We start from the raw sequence: 16,031 nt of genomic DNA on the forward strand, positions 1-16,031 counted from the left end.
AATTATTTTGAAACTTTATTTTTGAAACGCCTTACATTGAACAAAATGTGGAATAAATACTATATTCAAATGCCAGCAAATGCTTCGAGAATAGTTAATTAGTCATAATTGGATTGGACAACTACTAGGTTGCTAACCATTAAAAAGTCCATATAATAAAGTCAAATCAATTATTGAATGCCCGAAGTGTGTCAGATTGTAATTAAAAATGTTATAAAAAAACGATATTTGATGATTTTGCATTTTCTTCTATATTTTACCCAGTAGAATCTCTGCTAAATATTATCAAAAATATAAAATAAATATTTTATAATTAAGAATTTTATATTTTTTTCATACTTTCCACAGTAGAAACGAATCTGGGATAAATATTATCAAGAATATTAAAATAAGATATTTGATAATTAGGGATTTTACATTTTTTTTACAATCTTTTTCCAGTAGAATCTCGGCTAAATATATTAAGAATATACAAAGAAGATATTTGATAATTAGGAATTTTACATTTTTCCATATTTTTCCCAGTAGAATCGAATCTGGGCTAAATATTATTAAGAATATAAAGAAAAGATATTTATTGATTAAGAAATTTAAACTTTTTTTCTTATTTTCCCTAGAAAAAACAAATCTGGGGTAAAAATTATTAAGAATATAAAGAAAAGATATTAAATGATTAAGAATTTTACATTTTTACCTCATTTTTCCGAGTAGAAACGGATCTGAGCTATATATTAATATTAAAATTAACTTTTACCCGTGTTAAAAAATATTTACCCTAATGAATTATATATATATATATATATATATATATGTATATATATACAGGGTGTCCCAGAATTCAACGTCAAGCCGAAACGGGGTGATAATATTGATCGTAACTATCATGAAGAAAATTAGAAAAAATATTTTTAGCTTATTTTAAGATTTTTATTCTTTATTCGATTTTTTTATGAAACGATAAATTCACTACTTTACAATTAAATGCGCGCACTTTTCATTAAATTTTCTAATATACTTCAGTATTTTTTATTAAATTTGCAAATATACTTCAGTTTTTTTTAAATTTTCTTAAAGAAGTGCCTTTCAAAAATCATTTATTTTAAAAATTAATATATTTCAATATTTTTTATTAAATATGCAAAAATACTTCAGTTTCTTACCAATAAAATCTTAAAATAGACCATAAAATTATAGAAAAAATCATAACGTTGGCTCAATAATTTCGTTTATAATTTTTGTCAATTTTTGGATTTCAAACTGATTTCAAATCAAATTCTTAGGCGTAGAATACATTTAAAACTAGTTGGTATTGGTATTTAGCCTTGAGGCAAGTTACATGAACTTCCAGATATGTGTGATTAATAGACTTAATCAATAATAAACAAATTAATTTATGAGTGATTAGAAGTATTCCGAGAGGATTTATTACACATTATTGAAAACGAACGAACACGTTAACTCGGAGTATTTTCCAGAAGCAAATTTTCGATTTTTATATTTGAAACAGTTTCCGTAAGACTTTAATGGTTTATTAATACCAAGTACGAAGTAAATCGTCTAATTTTAATTTTAACAAACGTCAAAAAAACTACTCATTTTTTCAAACTTTGATGATTTTTTAAAATTAAACTACTTGTCGTAAGACCGTATATTTCAGGAAGTTTTATAAGACCATGATATATATCGCCAAAAAATGTTTCATAAAAATCGACTTACATTTTTTTTAACAGTTAATTACAAGAAAACGGCTCGGTAGATTTTCACCTAAAACTAATCAGTACCATTCCCAACTAATATCTTTCGAACAGTTCTTGATTTTTTAAAATCGGTTCGGTAGGATGAACTTAAATGTGGACGAAAAGTTTAACAATTTTTTTCAAATTACAAAGAAACGGCTTGGCAGATCGTCTCACAAAACTGACAAACTATAGGGCTCATTGAGATACATCGAATGGCTTTTAAATTTCTGAAATCGGTTCAGGCGTTTTTGAGCAAAGGTCGATGAAAAGTCTAATTTTGACAAATGCCAAAAAAACGATACCAATTTTTGCAAACTTTGATGAATTTTTAAAGCTAAACGAGTTGTTGTAGGACGGTGATATTTTAGTATGATCTAGAAGACTATGATATCTACCGTCAAAAAAAATCATAAAAATCGTCGATTTTTTTTTTTAAAAAACTTTATTACAAGAAAACGGCCCAGCTGATCTTTACCAAAGACTAATCAGCACGATTCCCAACCAATATCTTTCGAACGGTTTTTGAATTTTCAAAATCGATTCAGAATTGCGAGCTAAAACGTGAACGAAAAATTTTTCACTTTTCTGCGATTTACAAAGATAGTTTAAATAAACAAAAATATTAAAAATCAACCACAACAACTGAAAAATGGTCACGATTTCACGTTCTAGGTTGCACTTAAAAGCTTATAATTTTTAAAGAACTTAAAATATTTTTTTCCATTTTTTCAGGACTATCACTCCCTTTCGGCTTGACGTTGAGTTCTGGGATACCCTTTATAAGTATAATTTGCTGCTAATTTGTCGATTTAAATATAATAACTATTTTATTTTGAATTTGCTGTTTTGGTGTGCCCTGTTTTTTATGTAATTTTTATAAATCTTCAATTTTTCATTTATTTTTAGTATTGTCATTTTAATTATTTCATAAACTTTGTTATTATTTAAGCATTTTATTTTCTAATACTGCACTCTCTTTTCACACAAAAAAAAATTTTGGGAATTTATTAGTCCAGACAATATAAAGAAAAAAATCCTACAAGTTTATTTTTTATTATAAAATGCTTAAGCTCTTAGTAAATAAAATTGATATGATGGAAAAAATAAACTATTAGATATTACCCTCTATTTCTATATGAAGTAATAACAAATCACGACACATTTAAAATGATGACAGACAATATAACAATACTACACAATTAAATAATTATTATGCCTATTATTAATTTCGACAAACATGATTATTCCAACAGACATGATTTTCCCTCTAAACAAGTTGGACATCACACAACTTTAGCATTCAATTTTTCAACAAAGAAAATTTCTCAACCATATGAATAAATAATTATATAAAAAAATATAATCTCTTACCTCACTAATAGTAAGTCTCCTTGGAATAGCATCTTCCTCATCTTCATGTTCATCAATACTACTTTTTGGTTGTTCCAAATCGATTTCAATATCATCGAATTCATCGAACATGTAATAATCTCCTGAACGAATTGCTGCAAAATATTAAAAAAAATTAGTAAAAAATAATAAATTCATAAAAGTTCAAATGAAGCATGCATACTGCACAAGGTGATATAAATGGATGAAGAAAATTTAGTGCTAAAGTCTAAATATTAGTACTAAGATAATACAAATATTAGGTTGTCAAATATCTCCCTTCCGCCTTTTTGTATTATAAACCAAGAGCAAAAAAGCGGAAGGGAGATATTTGACAACCTAATACAAGTACTAATTATTTATAATACAAGTTTGAATAAGTTTCTAATTACATATTTAATAACCAAAATCTACTTCTACAGGGTGATTTATAATTTAAGTGGATGCATTTATTTTGGTTCTGAACAATTCTACAAAACGAACATCTATATTTATTTTCAATACAAATATTATTTATTTTGGTTCAGGTAGATATGTTACAAAAAAGTAAATAATAATGATTTCTCTATATTTTTTTCCAAAAACAAATGCTTGCACTTAAAATAAAATATGATGTACTATTTTTACAATACAATATCCTAGTAAAAAATAAATATAAAAAAAAATAATAAGTTAGACAATAAAGTTAGGCACACATATAAATTCAACATGCGTTAGTACAAAACACAACTAAGTCTATTCCTCATGCGGTTTTAGTATACACAAAAAAAAACCCTTGTACCAAAAACAAAAAAATTTTGGGTTTACCCTCGAGGTATGTTTTTGGTTCTTTCTTGCGGTACCTTGGTCTACCTTCGGATCCAAATAGTAAATCTAAAATGGTGCCAAAAATAGAAATAAAGTGCAGTACAACATATAATTAATATCGGTTAATAAGAAATAATAACATATAATTAATATCGGTAAATAGAGAAATTATTTACAACAGTAGAAGAAATAAGTACAACATCGAGGTTTTATTTGAGAAATTTATATTTTTTATATTTACACTTTACATGATGGTTTATATACAGGTTGGTGTACTGGTTCCAACTCGGAGGCAACTGTAAGGTAAATTTTAAATATTTATAAATATTTACAATTTTATAAAATTAAATAACCGAGCCAATAAAGGTTTTTTGCCGTTTTTATGTCGGAGTGAATATAAATGTTGGCATGGAATCGTAGTAAATTTTATCTATTTCTATTTATTTCCAAAGAATAATGAACGATCGAATTCAAAGTCGTTTTATAATTCCAAACTTTTATATCGGAGTGTATATAACTATTGGCATGAAATCGTAGTAAATTTTATCTAGTTTCTCCCTATCTAATAATGTAAACAATTTTTAATGTCCAGGACAAAATTTAAAAGTTATCTGAAGTAAACTAAAAGAATGTTCAAAATCCATATAATGCAAATTATCAAAATACTAATGTCCGTATTTCAACCAAGAATTATTCAAAATTTTAACATGAAAATGTATATAATTGTTTGTACTATATCTTAGTAAATTTTATCCAGTATTTAATAATATAAACAATTTATACTGTCTAAGACAAAATTTAAAAGTTATTTGAAAAATGTTCAAAATCCATATAATGCTAAATATCAAAATCTAAGTCCGCATTTCAATTACAAATTATTCAAAATTTTAATATGCAAGTATATATAACAGTTTTCACTAGATTTTAGTACATTTTATCTAGTTTTTACAAATACATTATATTTATACATTACATTATAAACAAATTATAATGTCCAGAACAAAATTTAAAAGTTATTTGAAGAAAACTAAAAAAATGTTCAAAATCCATATAATGCAAAGTATCAAAATACTAATGTCCGTATTTCAACCAAGAATTATTTCAAATTTTAACATGAAAATGTATATAATTGTTTGTACTAGATTTTAGTGAATTTCATCTAGTTTTCACCAATATAAACAAATTAAAATGTACAAGATAAAAAATTAAAAGTTCTATGACGAAATGTTTCATATCCATATATGATATAACGCTGTGAATCGTGAAACTTTATTTTATAACGCTTTATATTGAACAAAATGTCGAATGTATAATATATTTGATAATTAAGAATTTTACATTTTTTATATAGTTTTCCCAGTAGAAACAAATTTTGTCTAAATATTATCAAGAATATGTATGATGATTAAGAATTTTACACTTCTTTCCGTATTTTCTGCAGTAGAAACAAATCTGAGCTAAAAATTAAAGAGAATATAAAGAGAAGATTCTTTTTCCAATATACTTGCCAATATACTTTGATAATTGTTTTTGAAAAAAGGCATTTTAAAGTCTATCTATTTTAAAAATTTTAAATTCATAGTTCAAAAAATAGTCTTAATTTTAGAAAATCAGGGCAATGATGTCATTGTCTTAGAAATGTTATTTGCGGTTACGAAGTTTAAATAAACAAAAACATTAAAAATCAACCACAACAACCGAAAAATTGTCATAATTCTACGCTTTAGGTTGCACTTAAAAGTTTATAATTTTTAAAAAACTTAAAATATTTTTTTTCATTTTTTCAGGACTATCACTCCCTTTCGGCTTGACGTTGAGTTCTGGGATTGCTAATTTGTCGATTTAAATAGAATAGCAATTTTTTTGCTGTTTTAGTGCGTCCTGGTTTTTTATGTAATTAATATAAATATTCAATTATTCATTTATTTTTAGTATTATAATTTTAATTGTTTCATAGTAAATTTTATCTAGTTTCTCATGATATTTGTGAGTTATTTGACAAAAACCAAAAAAATGTCCCAAAATTTCTATTAATTGCTAAAGAACAATAAAAAATCGAATTCGAAGTCGTTTTATTCCAAACTTTTATATCGGAGTGTATATAGATGTTGGCATGGAATCGCAGTAAATTTTATCTAATTTCTCACTATCTAACCAAATATGTGTGTTTTCATACGATATTTGTGAGTTATTTGACGAAAACTGACGAATTCAAAGTCATTTTATTCCAAACTTTTATACCGGGGAAAGTCTTTTATAAAGACTTCAATATCAGCTCCGATTTGAGCATTTTTTTAAATTTAAGAAAGACTTTTTGAGTTCGCCCTTTTATTGACTCGGCTAAAAATTATAATTTCACAATCTTAAGCTATAATACAAACAACGCAAACTAAAATAAAATTAAATAAAATCACTATCATTTATCACAACATCAAGAACTCGAATCCAATCCTACATGTGTGATGAGAATTTGGTGATCTCGATGCCAAAGACGAGGAGTGTCTTCTTCTAAAAGGTGTCCTTAAAGATCCTTCCATCCAAGGTGGTCCTATTCCGATAGAAGTCGTCGGAGGAAAACTTTCTGCACGAATTGTTCCTCTTGTATCGGTGATTTGAATGCTTTTTTCCGGAGGAGGCGAAAAAACTGGGAACGATTCGTCTAAGGAAGGTTGTCGCCTTAGAGGAGGCTGTAAGTCTGAATCTGGAGGCGAACTGAAGGATATTCGCTGGGGATCCAGATATCCATCTGAATTGTAATCGACAGTTGGAATAATAGATAAAAAATACTTGCAATTGTATTTTATTATGAGAAGTATAGAAAGTGCAAATTGGTGTTACTTCACATTTACGTTAAGGGGGTATTCTAGTGTAGAGCGATGAATTTTAGGTCATTTTTAAAATGTCGTAAAAGAAAGCGATGAGCAATTACTATCCATTCTTTTACCACTTGTTTATTAATATTATTAAAATACAAAACAACTAGCTGTAAGTGGAATTCTGTCTTAAGGCAATTAGGGCATCGTGCCTTAAGGCAAATTGCTGGAACTTCCCGTACCAAAAATTATTATTTTTTTAAAAACGATTAACATTTTTGAAAAAAATTTAATTAAAAAAAATAGATTGAGAAACTACAAATTTGACAAAAAATACTTTTTTTTTTGAAAAAAAAAATTTATATGAAAAAAAATATTTTTTTTTGAAAAAAATTTTTTTTTTGGATACAAAAAATTTTTTTGAAAAAAATGTTTTCTTCATTTTGACATATTTTGGAAATTCTGAACTTTTTTTCAAAGCAATCGCACTGCTTGAAGTGCATAGAGACGAAATGTCAAAGCGCGCATGTGCCGCGCCGCCGTCTAACGCATAAGCATTGGTACGGAACCCATAAAAATGTAAAAAAAAAATATACTTATTGTTAAAATCTCTATAAAATATCTGATAATTTGATGTGCATATGTCTAATGATAATTCTTAACCGCCGAATGGCATTATTTTTTACTTTTTTCATTAGATCTCCGAAACCGCTAAACCTACCTCCATGAAAATTTGATCAATTCTACATCTTGTCAATACAAGTAAAATGTTTTTTGAATTATTCAAATCGGACGCTCCGTTCTCTTAAAAACGGAGGTACCGTTCTTGTCACTTTTGCCCCGTATCTTCGGAACGGCTAGACCTGCCTTTGCCAAAAACTAATCAGCACGTCTCCTTATCAATACGAATCGAATGTTTTTTGAATTATTCAAATCGGTTGATCCGTGTTCCCGAAATCGTCGACGAAAATTTGTATCCGCACATACATACACACACATACATACATACATACATACATACATACATACATACATACATACATACATACCACACACACACACACACACACATACATCCATTTTTTCTAAGGTATGCCAAAATGTTCAGAAGGTTTTGAAACGTCGAGAAATGCAAAAATTTTCATTTTCGATTTTTTTGCGATTACTATAACTTACCCTACGGGAAGTTAAAATTAACTAGCTGTAAGTGGAATTCTGTCATAAGGCAAATTAAGGCATCGTGCCTTAGGCAAATTGCTGGAACTTACCGTACCAAAAATTATTTTTTTAAAAACGATTAACATTTTTGAAAAACTATAATTTGACTAAAAAATACTTTTTTGAAAAAAAAAAATTTTTTTTTTTAAACAAAATTTTTTTGAAAAGAAAATGTTTTCTTTATTTGACATATTTTGGAAATTCTGAACATTTTTAACTTCCCGTAGGGTAAGTTATAGTAATAGCAAAAAATCGAAAATGAAAGTTTTTGCATTTCTCGACGTTTCAAAGGTTTCTGAATATTTTGGCATATCTTAGAAAAAATGGATGTATGTGTGTGTGTGTGTTCGGATACAAATTTTCGTCGACGATTTCGAGAACACCGATCAACCGATTTAAATAATTTAAAAAACATTGAAATTGCTTCATCCGCGTTCCCGAAATCGTCGACGAAAATATGTATCCGCACACACATACGCACACACATACGCACACAACACACAACACATACATCCATTTTTTCTAAGGTATGCCAAAATATTCAGAAACCTTTGAAACGTCGAGAAATGCAAAAATTTTCATTTTCGATTTTTTGCGAATACTTGCCCTACGGGAAGTTAAAGAATAAAAAAGTTGAAAATTGTAAAAACTGGCAGCTGATGAAGTGGGTGGTCTAAAAAAATTGCCACCTCAGTCTTGCCATGATTTCAACCCTCCTAGCCATCCGAAATAAAAGAAATAAAAATGTTATTAATCTACAATGATGTCGCAATCGCCCGAACTAGAGTAAACAAAAAATTGTTTTACAAAGTGGCGACTGTTTGAAAAAAAAGTGTTTTTTTACTGTTTTTTTTTTTTGAATTTCTCGAATTTTTTAAAAATAGTAAAAATAGGAATTAGGAGATGATGCTAATTCGGGCTACAGAGAGGTCTATAAACAAGACTCTCTGAACATTTCAAGTGAATCGGTCGATTAAAACTTGAGAAATCGTGTCAACAGTACTGAAAAAGTCTGTTCTGAGAAAAACGCATTTAAAGTTTTGTGTGAAGCCAAACCAGTATGGAGACCGAGTCAGTAAAATGCCTATATCTCCGAAAATAATTCAAACCTTCTCGTACTTATATTCTTAGATAGTTAAACTTTGGAAATATGAAATAAAAAAAATCGATTTTTTTGAATTTCTACACTAGAATAACCCCTTAAGAGTGCAAAATTAGCCAGAGAGCAACATCAGAACCCAAAATGTTATTACAACATCAACTGATCATTTCCACCAAAAATCAAATCGTGGCCACGAATCCATAAATTTTTATCCTATTCACCTAAAGAGACAGTCATCAATGCCGATGACGGTGACGGAGGTTGCAATAAACTTCCTCCTCTAGGAGTCAATGGTGCTAAATCATCTTCAAGTTGATCTTCTTCATCATCAGTCCTGTCATCATCAGGATGAGTTGGACATCATCATCATCATCGATTGTGTATGATATCCTGCAGGAGGAGTTGCAGTGCGTCCAGAAGTGCAGGAACGCATGCTACTTGTTTGGGCTAGGGTATCTAATTTATTATACAAATTAGAGAGACTAATACTTGAAGTTTTCTTGGTTTGTAATAATCACAATTTTCAGCTCCAAAAAATATACCGAAAATTGTCGCAAGAATCCACGATTTTTCACATTTTTAAAATTTGATGGACTGATTATAATTTCGTGGATTTGATCAATTAAATAAAGACTTGTACGAAAAATTTACGTATCCTAGAAGAAATTAATAAAAACATACAAATATTCGAAAAAACTGTTTCAACCGGTTTCAAACATTTTAAAAAATGTATGTTTGAATATTTTTTTTTATTCGAAAAATAAATTGAACAAAAAATTCTGAGTTTATGAAAGTTTCTTTTCTGCAAATTAGACTCGTGACAAAAATTTGTCCTAACGAGCAAATTAAATTTGTCATAAAATTTTATGTTAAAACAAAAATGACTCCCAGATAGACAAAAAGGGACTCTACTAACGAGCAAACTAAATTTGAACTCAGGCAAAATATGATAAAAAGTACTCTACCGACGAGCAAATTGATTATAAAAAAATTCATTAGGAAGAAAAGGACTCTACTGCGAGCAATTAAATTTGTCACAAAAATCTGACGAAGAATATTTAAACAAAAATGACTTTCATATAAAAAGAAAAATGACTCTACTGACGAGCAAACTAAATTTGAACTAAAGAAAAAAAAGAGAAATAGAACTCTACCAAGGACTCTACTGACAAGCAAATTAAATTTAGGAAAAAAAATTGTCGAAAACATGGAAAAATTTGGCATATTAAAACACTGGTTTTTCAATAGTGATTAATTTTTGTATAAAACCGGTTTCGAATTTTTATATAAGAAATTCATCCTATAATATTTTGTAATTCAAACAAAAAAAATAAGTTTTTTACTGAAATTATTTACTGTTCTGTTATTGATATTTATTCTATTTATTAAAAGAATGTAATGATAGTTGACCATGATAATGAAATAACTATTCATACAAAATATACATGTGTCTTACATAAAAGAAATTTCTTATTTTATGATCATACACAAATATACATATATGTGTTAAAATCAAAATTTTGTTCATTCATAATTCTATAATATTTTGCAAATATTTATATCTTGCAAATATTTTTCGAACAACCTATCAATTTATTTTTTTACCTTAAGATTCAAATCATGTATTATTATGTGTTAAAATATAGATTTATTAAAATTATATGTAATATTCCAATAAATTAGTCGATACTTACGTGAAACGCCTCTGAAATTTATTTTGGAATTCCAGAAACTAGTTTTTTTTAAATAAAATATTAATGCCGAACCCTTTTTTTCATTGTAGGAAATTTGAAATTATCTTATAGAGTATCAAAAAATAAAGTGTTATATCTAAATATAAAAATGTTAATAATATCTTTAATAATAAAATATAATTTTCATTATAACAAATAGCGCCTGAAGTACAAGACTTATACAATTTTTTTTGTCAATTGATTAATCGATTTTACTTTTTTTTGTTAATAATTATTTTGATTTTATAAAATTCAAATTATAACAAAGATGTATGTTAAAGGGTACCTCTGAAGATATAAATTTTACAGTTACCCATAAAATATACTTTCCTTGTTATTTCCCAAATTTTATGTAATACCACAAGTTAAAATTTTTGAATCAATTATAAAAATTAAAATCGACTTACCAGCACAATGAGAAGTTTCTTTATGTTGTTTTTCCATAAAAGTAGGTCCTTGAATTCGCTTTTGATTTGCTTTAATACGATCCATTTTTTGCCTAATCTTTTCAAGAATATTTTTCTCTTCATCTTCTTGCTCTGCAACTCTTTTTCTTTGGAGTTCTTCTTTTAATTCTGCACCTCTAAAATAAAAAAAGATAAAAAAAAAATTAGATAAAAAAACAGAAAACCAAAATCAGTAAGAGACAATTGATTTATGTAATTTTATTACTATAGTAAAAAACTTTCTTGACTTAAAAATTTGGTCAAGGTGATTTATTATAAATAGGATTAAAAAAAATATATTTTATTGAAACTACAACAAAAATGTTATTTTTAATTAATTTCTTACCTAGATGCAAGCATTGTCATAGCTTTAACTTCGTTAATAATATGGAAAAAGTAGTAGCTCTTAAATATTTTCCTCTGCAAAATTAAAAATGCAAAACAAGCACCATCCCACGCCAAACCGATGTCTTCTCTCGGTACCGAACACTAAAAAATTAAAAAAAAATTAAAAAAATTAAACAAATCAATAAATCTGAAAATATATGAACAGACCTTTGAAGGATCTAAAAATTGTGACGAAGGCGAAAACTTTTGTATACAACCTATGCCTAAAAGTTGAATCGCCCAACAAGCATGGACTTCGACTTCTTTTATAAAAATACAACCACGATTTGTAAGGCAGCTTTACATACGATTACTGATACATTGAAAGCCATTAGACCATTCCATCTAAAAAAATCATTTTTACCATTATTATTAATAATATAATTTTTTTTTATATTTATTTTTATTACCCTTTGATCATCATAGGGATAGGTCGTAGTAATAAATCAGTTCCTTGCCACAAAAAGTAAAAAGAGCCAATTAGGTACCCCAAAGAAAATATGTTGACTCTTAAACTGCCTGCTAAAAATACTGTTGCCAAACTGATCCATAAAAATGATGTGAATAAAATACGTTTTACCACATCTAGCCAAGATCTAAAATTATAAAAAAAACATTTATAATATTTTTGATAAAAAATTAGTACCTTGGGTGTTCTATTATTTTTATGAACATCTCTATCACTGCTTAATAAGTTTAAAGACTTTGCATATATATAATAAAAACAAATAAAGTAGAAAATAAAACCCTAACAATAACTTAAAGCTCAAAAAATAATCTAAAGCTCAATGTGCGATATCGAAATATTTGAACTGACTGTGAACGAAATGTACAAGCAAAAATCGTGTTATTTTTAAGTTTTTATTTCTTTACTCGATTTTTTTTTATTATGACTACTAACAACTATTAGCGAATGTAACTTACTAATATACTTTATTACATTTTTTAAAAAGAGGGCCACTTGAAGTCGACCAATTTTGAACAATTTAAATTCACAGTTTAAAAAATACTTTTAATACAAGAAAACTTGAGGTCAATTGTGTCAGTATTTTTACTTGTGTCCTAAAAATATAATTTATGGTTACAGTTCCATAGTTTAAATAAACAAAAATTGATACATTTTACCAAAGTTCTAAGTTGCCCTTGAAAGCTCATAATTTTCAAAATACATGGAATAATTTTTTTTTCTATTTTTTATGATAGTTACAATCACTACCTTTGGGCTTGACGTTAAGTTCTGGAATACTCTGTTTAGTAACATGGAAAATTGAAAAAAAAATCCAAGATTAAAATTATGTGTTTTCTTAGAATTCGGCAACTGAATGAAGAGTTTTTTAATAAATGCTTTTGAAAAATGTAATTAACTAAACTTTTGAAAAAAAATAATTAAGTAATTAATAAGTAACTTACACTCGAGTCAAAACAAAATAAAATGTATATTTGAATAAACATTTACACAAAATGAAACATAGAAACCAAAAAACTAACATGTTAGTGACGTCAAACACGAAATAGATTAGAAGAGTTTAAAATACCATTAAATGTCGATAATATTAGATTTGTGCAAATTAATAAAAATAATCCAAAAGAGTTTAAAATTTGAAATATCGTCAATGAATTTATTATTTTAATTTTGTCAATTAATAAGAAATCTGAAAGAGTTAAAAAATACGAATTATTTTCTGAATGGTGCAATGTAGTTAGGTAAGGTCATTTTATTAACGTTACTTCTTTCAAAAAAAAAAACTCTGCATCATTTTTATTATTAAGTTTTTATTTACCTCAGATCGCTTATAAAATCAGGAACAGGATTTTTGAAAAAAGGCTCCTCTGCATGTTTTACAATACTACTATTGCTTCCACCAGGATATTCGACACCAGCATATCGCTTTTCTATACGAAATACTAATTGCTAAAAAAATAATTATAAATTAACAAATTAAATAATTCAAAATTTTTCTTTTAGACTTTTAAAATTTACCTGTCGACAAACAAGAACTAAAAGCAAAAAATCGCAAATCAATTTCTGAACCGGCGGAGGATTTACAGGATCTGCCAAAAACATGAATTCTTGAGTTCGTCGTAAAATATCACTATCACCCCAAGGAAGAGCTAGAAGTGAAAATATTTTTATTTTTGTGTCAATTAATTTATTTTTGTTATCTAGTTATTTTTGTTTATATTTATTTTTGTGTCAATTAATTATTATCTACTTACGTATACAAAGTGATGGTGGAAATCCGACGACCATACAATATTGTAAAGGAATTATGACTACTATAAAGATGACATAAGCAGGCCAAATTTTGGATGCCATTCTACGTTTTAGGCCAAATAATACCAAAAGCCAAATTCCATAAAAAATTGCAAAGGCGTCCAAACGTATACAGATTACTCCTACAGTTGCTATCAGACTTATCTGAAATAAAAATCAATGGTAAAATGATGAAAATATAGAAATTTTACAAAAATATATTTTTTAAAAAATAGTGTTTATATTTGTAATTGATATCTTTTAAAACTTATAATATTTGTATTTTTATAAGAATTTTATAGACGTTTTTTATTAATATTTGCCTGATAAAATTTCATAAACATTCGTTGAATTAATTGTGGACTTTAAATGTCGTTCATAATTTTTCATATGAATTTAATTAGCCAGTAGTTAATAATTTAGCCATTCTCATAATTAATATTAAATGTTATTCTGTAATTAATTATCTGAAATAAAAATTAATAGAAAAATCATTTTTTGGAACATGGCATGTGATTATAATAAAATTTCTATTAAATGTTAAAATATTATATATATTTTTTTGTAAATAGTCACTGTCTTAATTCCGTTTTTTCATTGATAATAAATATAAAAAAATCAATTTTGTTGGAAAATAGTAGTAAATATGTATTAAAATTTAAACTGTATTTTATAGAATTTTTTCCAAATATTTTCTATACTAATTCAATTTGTTCTTAATTGTTAAAAATTAAATCATATTCCAGGAAAACAGCTTAAAATTATAATAAATATCATTAAACGTTAAAATATATTTTTTATAACTTTTTCTTAATATTCAATGTCTTAAGTGTATGTTTTTTGGATAAAAATCAATATAAAAAAGTCATATTTGAAAAATAGTATGAAATTATAATAAATATCTATTAAACATTAAAATATTTTTATATATTTTTTTCTTTAATATCCACAAATTTAATTGCTTTTATTTCATTAAAGATCCTTTAAAAAAGTCATATTTTTGGAAAATAGTATGGAATTATAATAAATATGTATCTATTAAACGTAAAAATATATTTTTAGACGTTATTCTTAATATGCTCCGCCTATTTTCTATTTTTTTTCGTTAAAGATATATAAAAAAATCATATTTTCTGGAAAATAGCACGCAATTATAACAAATGACTATTACATGTTATAATATATTTGATAGATTTTTTAAAAAATATTTTCTGTCTCTACTTCTGTTGTTTCGTTAAAAAATCATGATAAAAAGGTCATATTTATAATAAATAACAAAGTTATATTAAGTAAATATTGCACGTTAAAATATATAATTCAGAACTTTTTTTTAATATTTACTATCTCAAATCTGTTTTTTTCTTGAAAATCAACCTTAAAACGTCATAATTTTGGAAAATTGCATAAAATAATAGTTAACATTCATTAATATATTTTATACATATTTTTCAATATTCTCTTTCCTTATTAAATTTTTTTCGTTAAAAATCTATATATTATTATCATATTTCTTGGAAAATGGCTTGAAATATGATAAAATCGATTGAACTTTAAAAACATTTTAGAATATTTTAATATTTTTTAAAAATTAGCACGAAATTCTTAACTTTTAAACGTAACTATATTTTTTAGACGTTCTTAATACGTTCTGAATTTTCTGTTTTTTTTTGTTAAAAATAAATAAAAAGACATATTTTTACAAAAGTAGCTAGAATTTATAATAATTACCTATTGCATGTAAAAATATATTTTGTAGACTTTGTACTAATATGCTCTCTCTTTTTTGTGCTTTTTTTGATAAAAATATATAAAATGGTCATATTTATTAGAAAATATCATCTATTATTCCATCAGAGCACAAATAAGTTGAAGATTGGTTTGTGGATTTTAAGAGTAATTTTGTCTTTAAGTTTTCAAGTTTTATTTATATAAAATTGAGTATATTTTATTACCTCTAATCCAAATTTATAATATCCAAAATTCGCCAAATATTTAAGACAGTGTCGTACATCTTTATCGGCATCAGCTCTTGTTATACCAGGAAACATGTAATAAGGACGGGCTTGGGGTTTTCCTTGCAAAAACCTACAAAAATAATAAAAATTAAAAAAATATTATTCAGACATATAATAAAATACTTATA

General features: G+C 26.2%; 1 pseudogene; it reads right to left on the minus strand.

The window, feature by feature from the left end:
- Positions 1–16,031, minus strand: part of LOC113373338 — a 73,643-nt pseudogene that overhangs the window by 19,309 nt on the left and 38,303 nt on the right.

The sequence above is a fragment of the Ctenocephalides felis genome, unplaced genomic scaffold (assembly GCF_003426905.1).
Source record: "Ctenocephalides felis isolate EL2017-DRISC unplaced genomic scaffold, ASM342690v1 CF-g0.4_SCAFFOLD_01604, whole genome shotgun sequence".
NCBI classification, from domain to species: domain Eukaryota; kingdom Metazoa; phylum Arthropoda; class Insecta; order Siphonaptera; family Pulicidae; genus Ctenocephalides; species Ctenocephalides felis.